Source organism: Protopterus annectens, chromosome 1.part1, assembly GCF_019279795.1.
Source record: "Protopterus annectens isolate FY-2018-M chromosome 1.part1, PAN1.0, whole genome shotgun sequence".
NCBI lineage: Eukaryota > Metazoa > Chordata > Ceratodontiformes > Protopteridae > Protopterus > Protopterus annectens.
This window is the reverse complement of record NC_056726.1, coordinates 501,987,075-502,000,488: the sequence shown is the minus strand read 5'-3', so window position 1 is coordinate 502,000,488 and position 13,414 is coordinate 501,987,075.

Genomic DNA, 13,414 nt, shown 5'->3' with positions numbered 1-13,414 from the left:
TTTCAAGGGCAGAGAAGTTTACTGTTTATGTTAAGTCTGTTTTAATTCTGAGACTGTATTGTTTTGTTTAGCAAATGGCAATCAGTATTTGTGCTATAAGACTTGAAGTAACAGTTTTAAATTAAATCCAAATACATGTAATCATTGCAGAAGTAAATAAGAAAATAGTATGCACACTGACTGCTGGGGGCTGCTGTCGGGAGGGGGAGCCCGATCCATTACCCTGCCTAGGGCCCCATTTGGCCATGATCTGGCTCTGTTCCCACATCTAGCACACTAGCTGTCTTTACCACCCCTTCCTTCATGGTAGGATTTCCAGTGGTGACTTTGTTGGCAAGTGCAGATTATTTCTAATCATAGTAATTTCTATAGGTACAGTTTGTAAAATGTATTATTAAGTAAAATCACCCCCTCCCATTTTTTTGTTTTGCTGGTGGTGCAGACTATCCACAGGAATCTTGGCTAATGACACCAGTCCATAACAATAGGGGTGCTGCAGAGGAATGATTCAACACTACCCTGTCCAGTTATGGATCATCATAGAGTGAGTGTTTGGCCTACTGATAGCCTATTTCCATTGCCTGGATGAGTCTAGGAGTGCCCTTCTGTATGATCCTGCTACTGCATGCAAGATGTTTACTGTGTCTTTCATTCTGTATAACATGATCATACATCAGTCTGGTGCACAACTGCCCCATGATGTCAGTGCAGATCCCACTATTGTTTCTAACACCAACGATGTTAGTGGTGGTGGCCAGTCAATGGCAGGAGTATAGGAGCCCCTGCAACTAGCTCATGCATGGTATAGGGCTGTGCAGGCAAAGCCATCACATTTTGAACACAACTATGGACCATGACATTCCCTTAGTGAAAGCATAACAAGAAAAATCACATAGATAATACTTGATGCACGCATTGTTATTTGTCGACTATGCTGTGTGGAACATGGTTGAATGACACTGAATATCAGACTTTTTTCTTTTCATCTAAAAATATTTTTTTCAGCAATATAGTTGAATATTTTATTATGTATTGTATTGGTTTAAGTAGCAGCAGTGACAGATCTACTGTCAGGCAGGCCTCTCAGCTGTCACCTGCATAGTCAATGGTAAAGGCATAAAGAATGAAGGTGAATATCTGAGATTAAACACAGCTTTTTATAAGTTGCTCCTATTAACTTCTTCCCAAGTAATTTCCAGGTTTAGCAGAGGTGGAGTAGGACTGGTGTACATCTAAGAGGTATTCTGGTTGGATGGTAAAAAATATTAGAAAATGTGGCTTGCACAAGGGTATTATTAACATTTATTTCCATGCTGTGAATACATAAGACAATGGTAAGTACTGTTACTAAAGTACTGGTGCTTGAAATAATTGTTTTCCTATTTTTGTGTGTTGTGTTGTCACATTACTGTTTTTCATATGTAACAATTGTAGAAATCTCTAGGTCTGGACAGCATCTACCTGGTGAGTACTGAGATTTTCATACTCAACTTTGTTTTCTAAATTATTTGAAACATGTCCATTATGTATACTATTAGCTATGCTGTGTGATGCGTGGTCAGTTGGCACTGTACATCAGATATTTTTCCTGTTCCTCAAAGCAAATTTGTTGCTTCAGAAAGTTAATTCAGTGATCATTTGTGCAGTGCTGAGGGTTAAATAGTTAAATAGCAACAGTGCTAGTTTTACTGGCATAATTGCAAAGGAAGTTATATTAAGATATGCATATGGCTATTATGAAAGGTTTCCCTGCAGTGACTATGGTACTGTCAAGATTTCTTTCTTTCTTTTTTTTAGTATTGTCTTATCAATATTTCTCAGATGTAAGGAAGCAGTATGCATGGATACCTATATGTGGAAAATGACTGTTGGTTGACAACTGACTTTTAGTCAGTGAGGTTTGATATGTAGCTTATATATTGAAGGTTTCATACTAGATGTCTCCTAAGGATAATCTGGGTGATGGTCCCATAGATTGTAAGCAAGTGCAGGCTTTTGAAATTGATGCTGAGTTGCTGTGATTGTGAGAGCAACTGAATGCCGGGTAACCTCTAGATGTTGATCTGACTGCTGTGAGACCTAAATCTTGACTGAGAGGTTCTACCACATATTGTGGAAGGCTGCCTTGTTGTCTTCTTTTGGGTTGCATCCCCTGGAATCTTTAGATACATGTAGGGTCCTGCCTATGCATCCGCCATGTGTGCAGACAGTGCTATGTCCAAGTCCAGCTGTGTTTCCAATATATTCCATGGAAGTTTTTACTACTGTGTGTATAAAAGTGGAGATGAATGCTGTGTGTGTTTCAATACTTTACATGAAGATTACCATGGCATTGTCCTTAACCACTGCCATTCATGTATACAGGTGACATTCCTCACATATACCCAGCAATACTCTAACCATATTCTCCTGACTCTCAGTGGCACCAGCGTGTACCTGAACCATGAACCATGTCATGTGACAAACCTTGTGTTAGGCAGCCAAATCCTTGCATGTCTCAGGAGCTAACTGTAGAAAATGTCCTTGCATGGCTCCCATTTGTACAGGTGTGACAGTGTGTAGTGTTACCGCTGAAATGGCAGTCTCTTCTTCAAGGTGTTCAGGCTATTCACATGAAACAGGTGTTGAGAAACATGGTGCCCCCCTGGAGTTGAGTAGGATGATGTCTCTCCCCCGCTGTAATGTTATGTCCTCATTCTGATAAGTGTGTGAGCTCATGTCACTGCCTATGGAGTTATTACCGACTGTGGAGTAGGGGGTCTTGCCAGTACATTTTGCAATGGTGTGCCACTGTCCTCAGGCTGTATCATGAGTACAAATGTTAGTGGGAGTGGCCAAGATGGCAAGCAGCTAGCAGCATAAACATTTTGCTCTGCCTCCTTTCAGTTATTCTGACTGGAATATTTAATTTTAGTGCTAAGAAACTATATACATAAATATTTTTACTCATCAACAAATAATTCTGCTTTGAAATCAAAAAGGATAACCAAGGTTTTGAGATTCTACTTAATTTTTATCCTGTCAGAATTTTTTCAGTCAAATCCAGTCACAAGTCACACAAAAGCTTCTCCTCAGGAAAGTGTGATGAAGAAAGAGCTACAATCATGTATTACAATTATTCAAGACCTTTCAGTCAAAATGGATACGTTGGAGAATAAAATGGACAATATCAAACAAGATAGTAAGAAACAACTTGATCTTCTTAATGAAGTAATTAAAACGCATTCAGAATCAAGTTATATCCATAGAAGCAGTAGTAAATGATACGGATGGAAGACTGACAGAAAATGAGAACCAAGTGGAATTTCTCCTGAAACATAACACTTTTCTTTGGAGAAAGTAGAATATTTGAAAAGCAGATCCAGGAGAAATAATATTAGAATATATGGAGTGCCTGAAAAAGAAGAAGAAGGTAACAACAGGGTTCAAATTCTGAATGTCTGGCTTCCAAAAACTTTAAACCTCCCAGAGTCACTTTCCTTCAGAATAGAGAGAACTCACAGTATCTATCTTAAATACTTCTTCAATAAATAATCCATCTACACCAGGATCTATTATTATTAAATTCCTCTCTACTCAGGTTAAGGACTCGGTATTAAAAACAGCCTGGTCAAATTCTCCAATAAAAATAAATGAAAAAAACATCAGATTTGATAATGATTATACTTCCTCTGTGATTTCTAAGAGAAAAGCCTGCATACCTCTAATTAAAAATCTAAAGAAGTCTGACATCAAGGCACAACTAATCTTCCCTGCTAAAATAAAATTTTTATTCCTGAAGGTCAAAAATACTTTAACACAGTAGATGAAGCTCTGGATTTTGCACAGAAAAATAAACTTTTGGACAGAAATGTACTGATTTCTAACAAGCTTAAAAAGGCAAGCAATTAAACATGGATGGACAGCTAAATAAAAAAAAATAGTAAAAAGTTTAAAGAAAAGTAATATTTTTATTCTGTCTGCTTATTGTATTATGGTCTTGAAACTCTGTTTAATACCTTCTGAGTATTATCATAATTCTAAGATAATACCTTTTTATTTCTCTACATTTATCATATAATAATAATATAAATAGTAATTTATCATACTATATTTATAGAGTAATATTAAGTTATATTAGGTTGTTTACTGGTTACAAACAAAAAAGAAACAGAAGAGAGAAAGGAAAGAAAAGAAAAAAAAGAAAAAAATCTAAACTAAGTTATTTTAGCAACAGTACTTTTTCACATCTGAATGAAATAAACAAGCTGACAAATATAATATTATAATACTAGTTCATTGAGGTTAGTAGGAAAGTATTACAACTAAAGTTATGTTTTAAATAAATCATAATATAGATGTTTAGATATATGGTTTCTGTATAGTTGCAATAGATCCTTATCCACAGGAAACCATCATTCTAGGTGACCTGAACATAGACTGGAATAGCATTAATGCAGACAATCCTTCATCCCATATTAACCTTCACGGCTTCACCCAAACCATTACCTTAACTACTAGGCTCAATAAACACACTAATCGAGAAAGCATTTTAGACTGAATACTCATAAACAGACCAAAAACTAATTACAAAGTAGGAACCTTGCCAGACGATGTTAGTGACCACTCCTTAACTTTTATAACAAGAGAAAAAACTGACTGTCCAAATCCCCACACTACTAGAAAAATACGCACCATCAAACATTTTAATCCTGACCTATTTCAAGCCGAACTCAGCGCGTGTAACTGGAACCCACTAAAAACACTTCCTCTTGAAGATGCAGTACTACATTTTAACAAAATATTTCTATCCATTCTTGACACACATGCACCAGAACGTGCTATTAGAATAAAATCCAATACAGCCCCTTGGCTCTCCCATAGGTTCATAGGTTCATAGGTTCATACTAGGCTATCTGCCCAAGGGCATTTATAAGCCTAGCCCATAGTTATGTGGCTTTCGCCACCCCTTTAGTTTGAATAAAAACTATGCCTATCATTTTGCTGTGCCTCTGTCAAGCAGTGACGCTGAAGTAATCCCTGGGGTATATCTGCAATCTCCCATCCATTGGTCAAGATTCCTCTTGAACAAGACCAGAGAGGTGCTCTGCCTCACATGTACCGGGATTTTGTTCCACAGCATAGGGAGTCTCTGGGTGATGAATCTGTCCCTCCAGCACGTTCTATTTATAACCGTGTCAAGGCTTAAGTCTCCCGCCCTTGTGGTTCTGAGGGATCTAGATTTTTTGAGGTGAAGCATATTCATCAAATCTGGGTTTGACATGGCCTTATATGTCAGGCACAGGTCACCTCTGAGCAAGCAGTATGAGACTGAATAGAGCTGGAGTTCTTTCAGTCGGGCAGCATAAGACATATTTTTGAGACCCTTTATCCTTTTGGTGAGGAACTTTTGGGGCCTTTCAAGCTGCAGCAGGTGTCTGGTCAGATACATTCGACGGGCATTGTACTCAATCATAGGTCTAATAAGTGATGAGTACAGGGGACGATGACCTCCCTTGATCTAGATGTGAATCCCTTCATGATCAGGTGGGTGATATAGAAGGTTTTCCTAACTACTTTAGCAACATGAGTGTCAAACGAAAGGCTACTGTCAACCTGGGTCCCCAGATCTCTGATGACTTTTTCTGTGCTCAGTGGATTGCCACCTATATGGTAGCTAGGGGTAGCCTTGTTTTTCCCAAAGGGTATGACTATGCATTTTTGGCGTTTAACTTCAGGCCATGGCTCTGGCACCAGTTATCCATTTCTGTGAGGCCCTTCTGGAGGATATCTGTGTCAGATGTGTTTTCGACTATGGCGCCCAGTTTGCAGTCATCTGCAAACTTTGTCAGCCATAACCCTCCTGTGTTTGCTTGTACTTCAGAAAAGTAGATGCCGAACAAGAGTGGACCCAGGACTGAGCCCTGTGGGACACCACTTGTGACAGGCTTTGAGTCTGACATGGCTCCAGCAACTCTGACCCTGTGGGTTCTGTCACTTAGCCAGTTTGCAACCCATCTTGTGATGTATGGGTTTACATTCAAGCTGATGAGTTTTTCGATGATACCTGAGTGGGGTATCATCGAAACTAAAAATCTTATTCTCACTAGGAATAAAGTCTGGGCCAGCTGGAGATCCCACAGAAATAAAACAGATCTCCAACTCTTTAGACAGCATAGAAATCTAACTAAAAAAGCAGTCATAGCTGATAAAAAGAAATTCTACATTGACCTTCAACAAACCCATCTTAACAATTCTAAACTTTTCTGGTCCTCAATCAATAAACTCCTCTCACCAGGAACTTCCAAAACACCTTCCCCACTAAATGCAAACCCTGATACCCCACAACAGACTGCAGATGCTCTTAACTCTTTCTTCACTGAAACTATCCAAGCACTAGCTAAACAACTTAATGCTAACAACTTCTGTCCTCTGAGTAAACCAACCAACTCCTCTTTTAACTTTTCCCTACAGCCTATCCCCACATCATATATTCACAGACTACTTCTTAAGCTAAAACCATGTACCCCCTCTGCTGATAAACTCCCTTCCCTTTTTCTTCAAAAGGCTGCTAAGGTTGTTGCATATCCCATATCTATTCTTATAAATAGGACAATTAGTGAAGGAATCATCCCCGAAGTATGGAAGGTATCTCATATAATCCCTCTTCACAAAGGTGGAAACTCAACCGACTACTCCAACTATAGGCCCATCGCCCTCCTCTCACCGCTGTCCAAAATTATGGAAAAATGTATCCACCTTCAACTCGTACAATATCTCTCAAAACATAACATAATAGCTAACAGCCAACATGGCTTTAGACCACATCACAGTACTACCACTGCCCTACTTTCCTTTGTAGAGACTATAAACCAGAACCGTAACAACAACTTACTCTCTTCGGCCCTCTTCATTGACCTCTCCAAAGCATTCGATATGGTAAACCACCCCTTATTACTTAATACTCTCGAATCCATCTCATTTGATCCCCCAGCTATTAAATGGTTTAAATCTTACCTCACTGACAGAAAACAAGCTGTTCTCTGGGACAATCACATCTCATCTCTCCTGCCTGTTTCCATTGGGGTTCCTCAAGGCTCTATCCTCGGCCCACTTCTTTTCTCCATCTTCATTAATGATCTTCAAACTACAATCTCTCAAGCAACCTGCATTCAATATGCAGATGATTCAACACTCATTTGCTCAGCTCCTTCTACCCCAGAACTAACCTCTCTCACCCAAAAAGTATTCAGTACAGTAGAAACATGGTTCTCTAATCGCTTCCTCTTACTAAATGCCAAAAAAACCAAACTTCTTCTTTTTTCTCCCACAGCTAGAACCTCCCCTTTAAATTTCTCCATCTCTTCAAACAGCGCCACTGTTATCTTACCCGACACTTCAACTAAATTATTAGGCGTTACAATTGACAATAAACTCTCTTTCGACCTACACATTAACAACTCCATAAAGTTAGTTAACAGAAAGATAGGATCCTTATATCGAATCAGACCTTTTCTTACACCACCTACCAGAACAAGGATTGCTCACTCTCATCTTATATCAACTCTTCTATATGCTGCCTATCTTCACTAACCTCAAAAACCAGCCTTAGCAAACTGACAACCTGCTATAATAACATTGCCCGCTTTGCTACTGGTAATCCCTATAGAACTCATCACTGCCTCAACTTACAACTTCTAGGCTGGCCTGAGTTTCAAAACTATCTTTTAATCCATCAACTCTGCATTGCCCATAAAATACTATACCAACCTAATAACACCCCCATACTCTCTCAACTCATAACCCCATATAAAAATCTCAACTCTCTCCGCTCATCCAGCAAACTTCTGACAAGCTCAACAAAGTCTAATAATAATGCTGGTGACTCTCTATTTACCAATGCTATTGGGTCAAAATGGAATTTGTTACCCACTAGCTTAACAAAGATAACTTCATTGCCCCTCTTCAAACAAAACATTAAAAGGCATTTCCAAAATCACTGGCTTTGCTCCTGTCATAAACCTGATTAGTCTATCTCTATTACTACCCAACAGAACCTTTCTATTCCCATCCTCATTATTTCCCCTTACCCTTGCTCCTTTCCATATAAATCCAATCAATTCTTTTGTCCCTACTTGTTAATTGAGAATTGAACTGTATGGAGTAGTCATAGTAACTAACTCCTGTACTAGTATTTTACACATAAGAGTGTTATCTTTTATTTTTATTTTATTTTATATGTTTTTACTTGCTAACTCTATTACTAACTCTTAGATGTTCATTATTATTAGTACTGTTAGTACATTTTATATAACAATTTGTGTGTGTAAACTTTTTTACTTCTTCTCAGAATGTATCTCACTTTGTGGAGCTTTTCTCCCCGGGCCTCTACTGAAAATGGAAATTCATCCAGCTAGACTAGCCCGGTCAACAAATGTAAAATAAAAATAAATAAAAATAAATAAAATAGATACTGTAGGACTGCATATTTGTATTTGTTTCTGTTTCTTTTGTTTTGTTTTTGTTTTTTTGTTTTTTTTTTGTTTGTTTGTTTGTTTTTTTGGGGGGGGTTGTTTTTTTGTTTTTTTTTTACTTTTACAGTAGTTATACTTTAATAAGCTATTAGTTAAAGGTTAATTATTTAAATTTGATGGTGGAAGAGAGGTTTCTGTTAAATACTGAAGACTAGACCATTTAAATGAATGTTTTACATGCAATTTTTAACAGCTTGTATGTAAATCCATTAAATGCATTTTGTTTAAAAAAATATAGCTTGCTTGAAGCAGTTGTGAGCTTTTTACTGATTTTAAACAACTTTCATAAGCTGTATTTTTTGCTCAAATTCATGAGCTGTATTTTGTAGTACAGATGATCTCAGATAACATTGGTAAGTCCCTTTATAACTACTCTGTGACCCATGCCTGGAATGCACTCCCACATAAGACAAATCTCCCAAAAAAACAACTGTTTAAATGTGAACTTAAACAATACTTACTAAAGACATGAACCTGTCCATGCCAACCCCCTACATGAAAACTGTATTATTAACTCATCTCTCACTAATTTACAACACTATAACCTGTGAGAGATGCACTTACATAGCCAAAATGGAAGCAAAGCTCTCTCCACCCAAGATTGTGCTAAACAGTCAAGAGGAGAAGGTTAACACCCACACTCCACCTCAAGCAACACATAGCCCTTCTAAACCCACACCACCAACACCCACATATAGCAACACTAAATCCACATATGCAGAGGCCCTTAACTGTAACCTGCCCAAGCAACAAAGACCTCTGAAGCTGAAACGCAAACAAACACCAATCACAACCAATGTGTCACATAGTTCACAACACAAGCGTGCCACCCAGCAACAGCCCCTAAGGCAAGACAATGTACCTAACACTTTAGTCATAGGTGACTCTATAGTCTGGCACACTGATGTCCCACTCACCAGGTTGAATAAGGAGAAAATTACAGTCAGCTGCCTGTCGGGTGCCAGGATCCGCCACATAACGCATGCACTCAAGTCACTCCACAACAAGTACAAATATGACTCTGTCATTGTCCATGTTGGAGTGAATGACTTGAGACGTACCTCGCTGGACTACATGAAAAGAGACATGGAAGAGCTCTCAGATCATGTGGCCCAGGCAGGTATGACCCTAGCCCTGAGTAGCATCCTGCCTCTGCCCAGAATAATACCACAATATAAGGATAAAATGATTGACTTCAACAATTGGCTAAGCTTATGGTGTCATTCAAAGGGGATCCAGTATCTGTCTGCCTGGGATGACATGATTGACAGACCATGATGCTTTGCCAGAGATGATCTGCACCTGTCGCCCCTGGGATTCAGGTTACTGGCTAAGGCTCTTGCCACCCCTATAGTGCCTTTTTTAGGCAAACTTCAAAGGACAAAATCACCACCATAACAGGTACAAGCATGCAAAATCTGAAGGTAATGCTACTCAATGCTAGAAGTCTAAACCTCAAAATGCACTCTCTCGAGGCACTCCTAAAAATGGAGAACATCGATATCTGTGCAGTAACTGAGACCTGGTTCAGGCTCCAGAGAGCACTCCTGCAATACCAGGCTACAACTCTTACCACACTTTTCGGCCACCAAACCAGGACCGAAACACTAAAGGTGGAGGAGTGTCAATATTCACCAAGGATATTCACACCACCAGGCTAGTTGGCCAAGACAATGTGTCTGAAATTCTCTAAGTGCAACTAACACTAGGTAGAACTGCAATCCAAATTGTAGCTTGCTACAGATCCCCCACCATACCCCAAGATTCTCACTACACCTTTCTAAACATACTGGAAAATATTAAGATAGAACCAAACACTCTAATACTGGGTGATTTTAACTACCTTGCCATTAACTGGGAAAACTACTCATGTCCCAACACCTTTGCGCAACATTTTTTGGAATTCATAAATTCCAATGCCCTGGATCAACTAATCCATAGTCCCACCAGAGGCTCCAATATCCTAGACCTGGTCATTACCAACATGGGAAATCAATGCTCCATACCTATGGTCACCCCCTCGTTAGTCAGGTCTGACCATAAGCTAATCACCCTTAACATCCACATCACCCCCCCATCCCCCAGTAAAGAAACCACCATAAAAAACTTCTCCAAAGCCAACTTCATGCTACTCAAGTCAGAAGTGACAAACTTCATGACACCCATGCAGATGGGAACTGAAAGTTCAACTGCTGAATCCTACACTAAGGCACTGTACGAACACGTCGACTCATGCATGAATCGTGCCATCCCAAATAGAACCAAAATGCTCTCATCCAAAAAAAGGAAGCCAATCTGGTGGTCCCCTGCCATAAACAAACTTTACAACAAAAGGAAGAAACTTTTGCAGAAAAGAGGAAAATCCCAGGATGCAAAAAACTCCCTTACTAGCCTCAGTAAGAAACTGAGATGCCTCATAAAATCCTCCAAAGCTAGTTACGAAAATAAAATTGCCAAAGATTCCAAAGACAACCACAAAGCATTCTATAACTATGTCAAGAATCTAAATGGCAATGCTCAGATCTGCTCTGAGCTAAAACAGAATGGCATTAAATATACTGATCTGAAGGATATTGCCAATATCCTGGCAGATCGATTCAGTGCCAACTTCACCCCCCTCTCACCCCCTAAATGGCCCATCTAAATACCGGAAGATTGCCAAATTCCAGTAATAACAGCCACACAGGTACAAAACGCACTCTCTAAAGCCAAGAATACAGCATGCATGGGACCAGATGACATCCCAGACTGTGTACTACATGAACTACAATATGAACTGGCACCTCACCTAAGTGTCATGTTTAATCATAGCCTCACCTCAGGTTTCGTGCCCACTGAGTGGTGCAGAGCTACAGTTATCCCAATCCACAAGGGGGGATCCACCTTGGATCCCAGAAACTACTGTCCCATCAGTCTGACAAGCCTTATCTGCAAGGCCATGGAGTGTATTATCATGGAACTTATAAACAAAGACATTGGCAACCTTCAAACACTGGACCCCACCCAGTTTGGGTTTGTGAAGGGCCGATCTTGTCTCCTGAACCTGATTGACTTCTTTGAATCAGTCTCCAGAGCCATGGACAAGGGTAAGGTGGTCCACACAGCCTATCTAGACCTTGCCAAGGCCTTTGACACCATCCCCCACTCTGGAATCATAGATAAACTTACTAAGTTGGGCATTAATCCCTATGTCACCCAATGGGTTGCTAAATGGCTTACTGATAGAACCCACACTGTAAAACTAGCCGACTCCAAATCCAGCTCCAGACAAGTGACAAGTGGAGTACCTCAGGGTTCAGTCCTGGGGCCACTCTTGTTTGGCATTTACTTCTCTGAAGTACAGGTCAACACTAAGGGACTCTGGCTAACAAAGTTTGCAGATGACTGCAAACTGAGAGCCATTATTGAATCCCCAAATGATGTGGATACTCTACAAAAGGGCCTTACAGAAACAGATGCTTGGTGCCAGAGCCATGGGCTCAAGCTCAATGCCAAGAAATGCATTGTTATCTCCTTTGGGAAAAAACATGTATCCATGAATTAACATATAGGTGGCAGTACACTAAACACAGAAAGTGTGATAAGAGACTTAGGGACACAGGTGGACAGTGGTCTCACCTTCGAAAACCACATCGCCACAACAGTCAAGAAATCCTTCTATGTGGCACACCTCATCACGAAGGGCTTTTCATCCAGAAAAAAGGAGGTCATTGTCCCACTGTACTCATCCCTCATTAGACCCATTATAGAATACAATGCCCCATTTGGTATGTACCTCTCAAGACATCTGCAACAACTGGAAAGGCCTCAGAAATACCTCACTAAAAGAATCACAGGCCTAAAGCAGATGCCCTATGCTAACCGCCTTAAAAAACTCCAGCTATACTCTGTCGATATCGCCTACTCAGAGGCGATCTCTGCTTAACATACAAGGCCATGTCAAACCCAGAGCTGTTGGACATGCTACACTTAAAGAAATCCCAATCCCTCAGAGCTACACGCTCCAGGGATCTAAACCTTGTCATCACAATAAACAAAACATGCTGGAGGGATAGGTTCCTGACCCAGAGACTCCCCAGACTCTGGAATAGATTGCCCATACATGTCAAACAGAGTGCCTCTTTGGACCTCTTCAAGAGGAACCTTGATGATTGGATGGGAGAAAGGAAATTCACCCCAGGGATCACGTCAGTCGCCCTGCTAGACAGGGGTCCAGGAAAGTAAATAATGTGGGAAGAAATAGCCAGGGAATTGTTATGGCTAGGCTTGTATAGGCCCTAGGGCTGATAGCCTAGTACCAACCTATGAACCTATGAACAACTTATTCTCCCTTTTTCCTTCCCTCTCTGTCTTACAATGTCTATTTCATTCTGCCAGGTATTGAAACATAATTGTATGATAAAACCTAATATAATCTGCAATTACATTGTCTTTTATTGCACTGTTTACATAACTGCTACATTACTATTTTTCCTACTCCTGTATACAGTGATGTGATATGCAGCTAATATACCTCATGTTATGTATTCTATACAATGTTTACTTTTTGTAATAATGTTAACTTCTTCTAGTTTGTAAAATATCTGGAGCTTTTCTCCTCAGGTCTCCATTGAAAATGGGCATCTGGCTCAGTTGGACTTTAAATATTATTGTCAAATGACAAATAAATAAATAAATGAGCGCACTGAAGCTGCAGGAAGACTAGTTTGAACTTTGAACTTTCAGGAAACATATACAATGGAATGCTGAGATGGAGGATAACAAAGACATGAAGTTAAAAAACGTGAAAAACAAATTATTTATATAAGTTGAAGCTCTGACACTCCTCTTTATGTAAAATGAAATGTTGAGGTGTATTGTTTTGTTGTTGCTGAAGGGAGACAATGAGGGAACGATCTTTT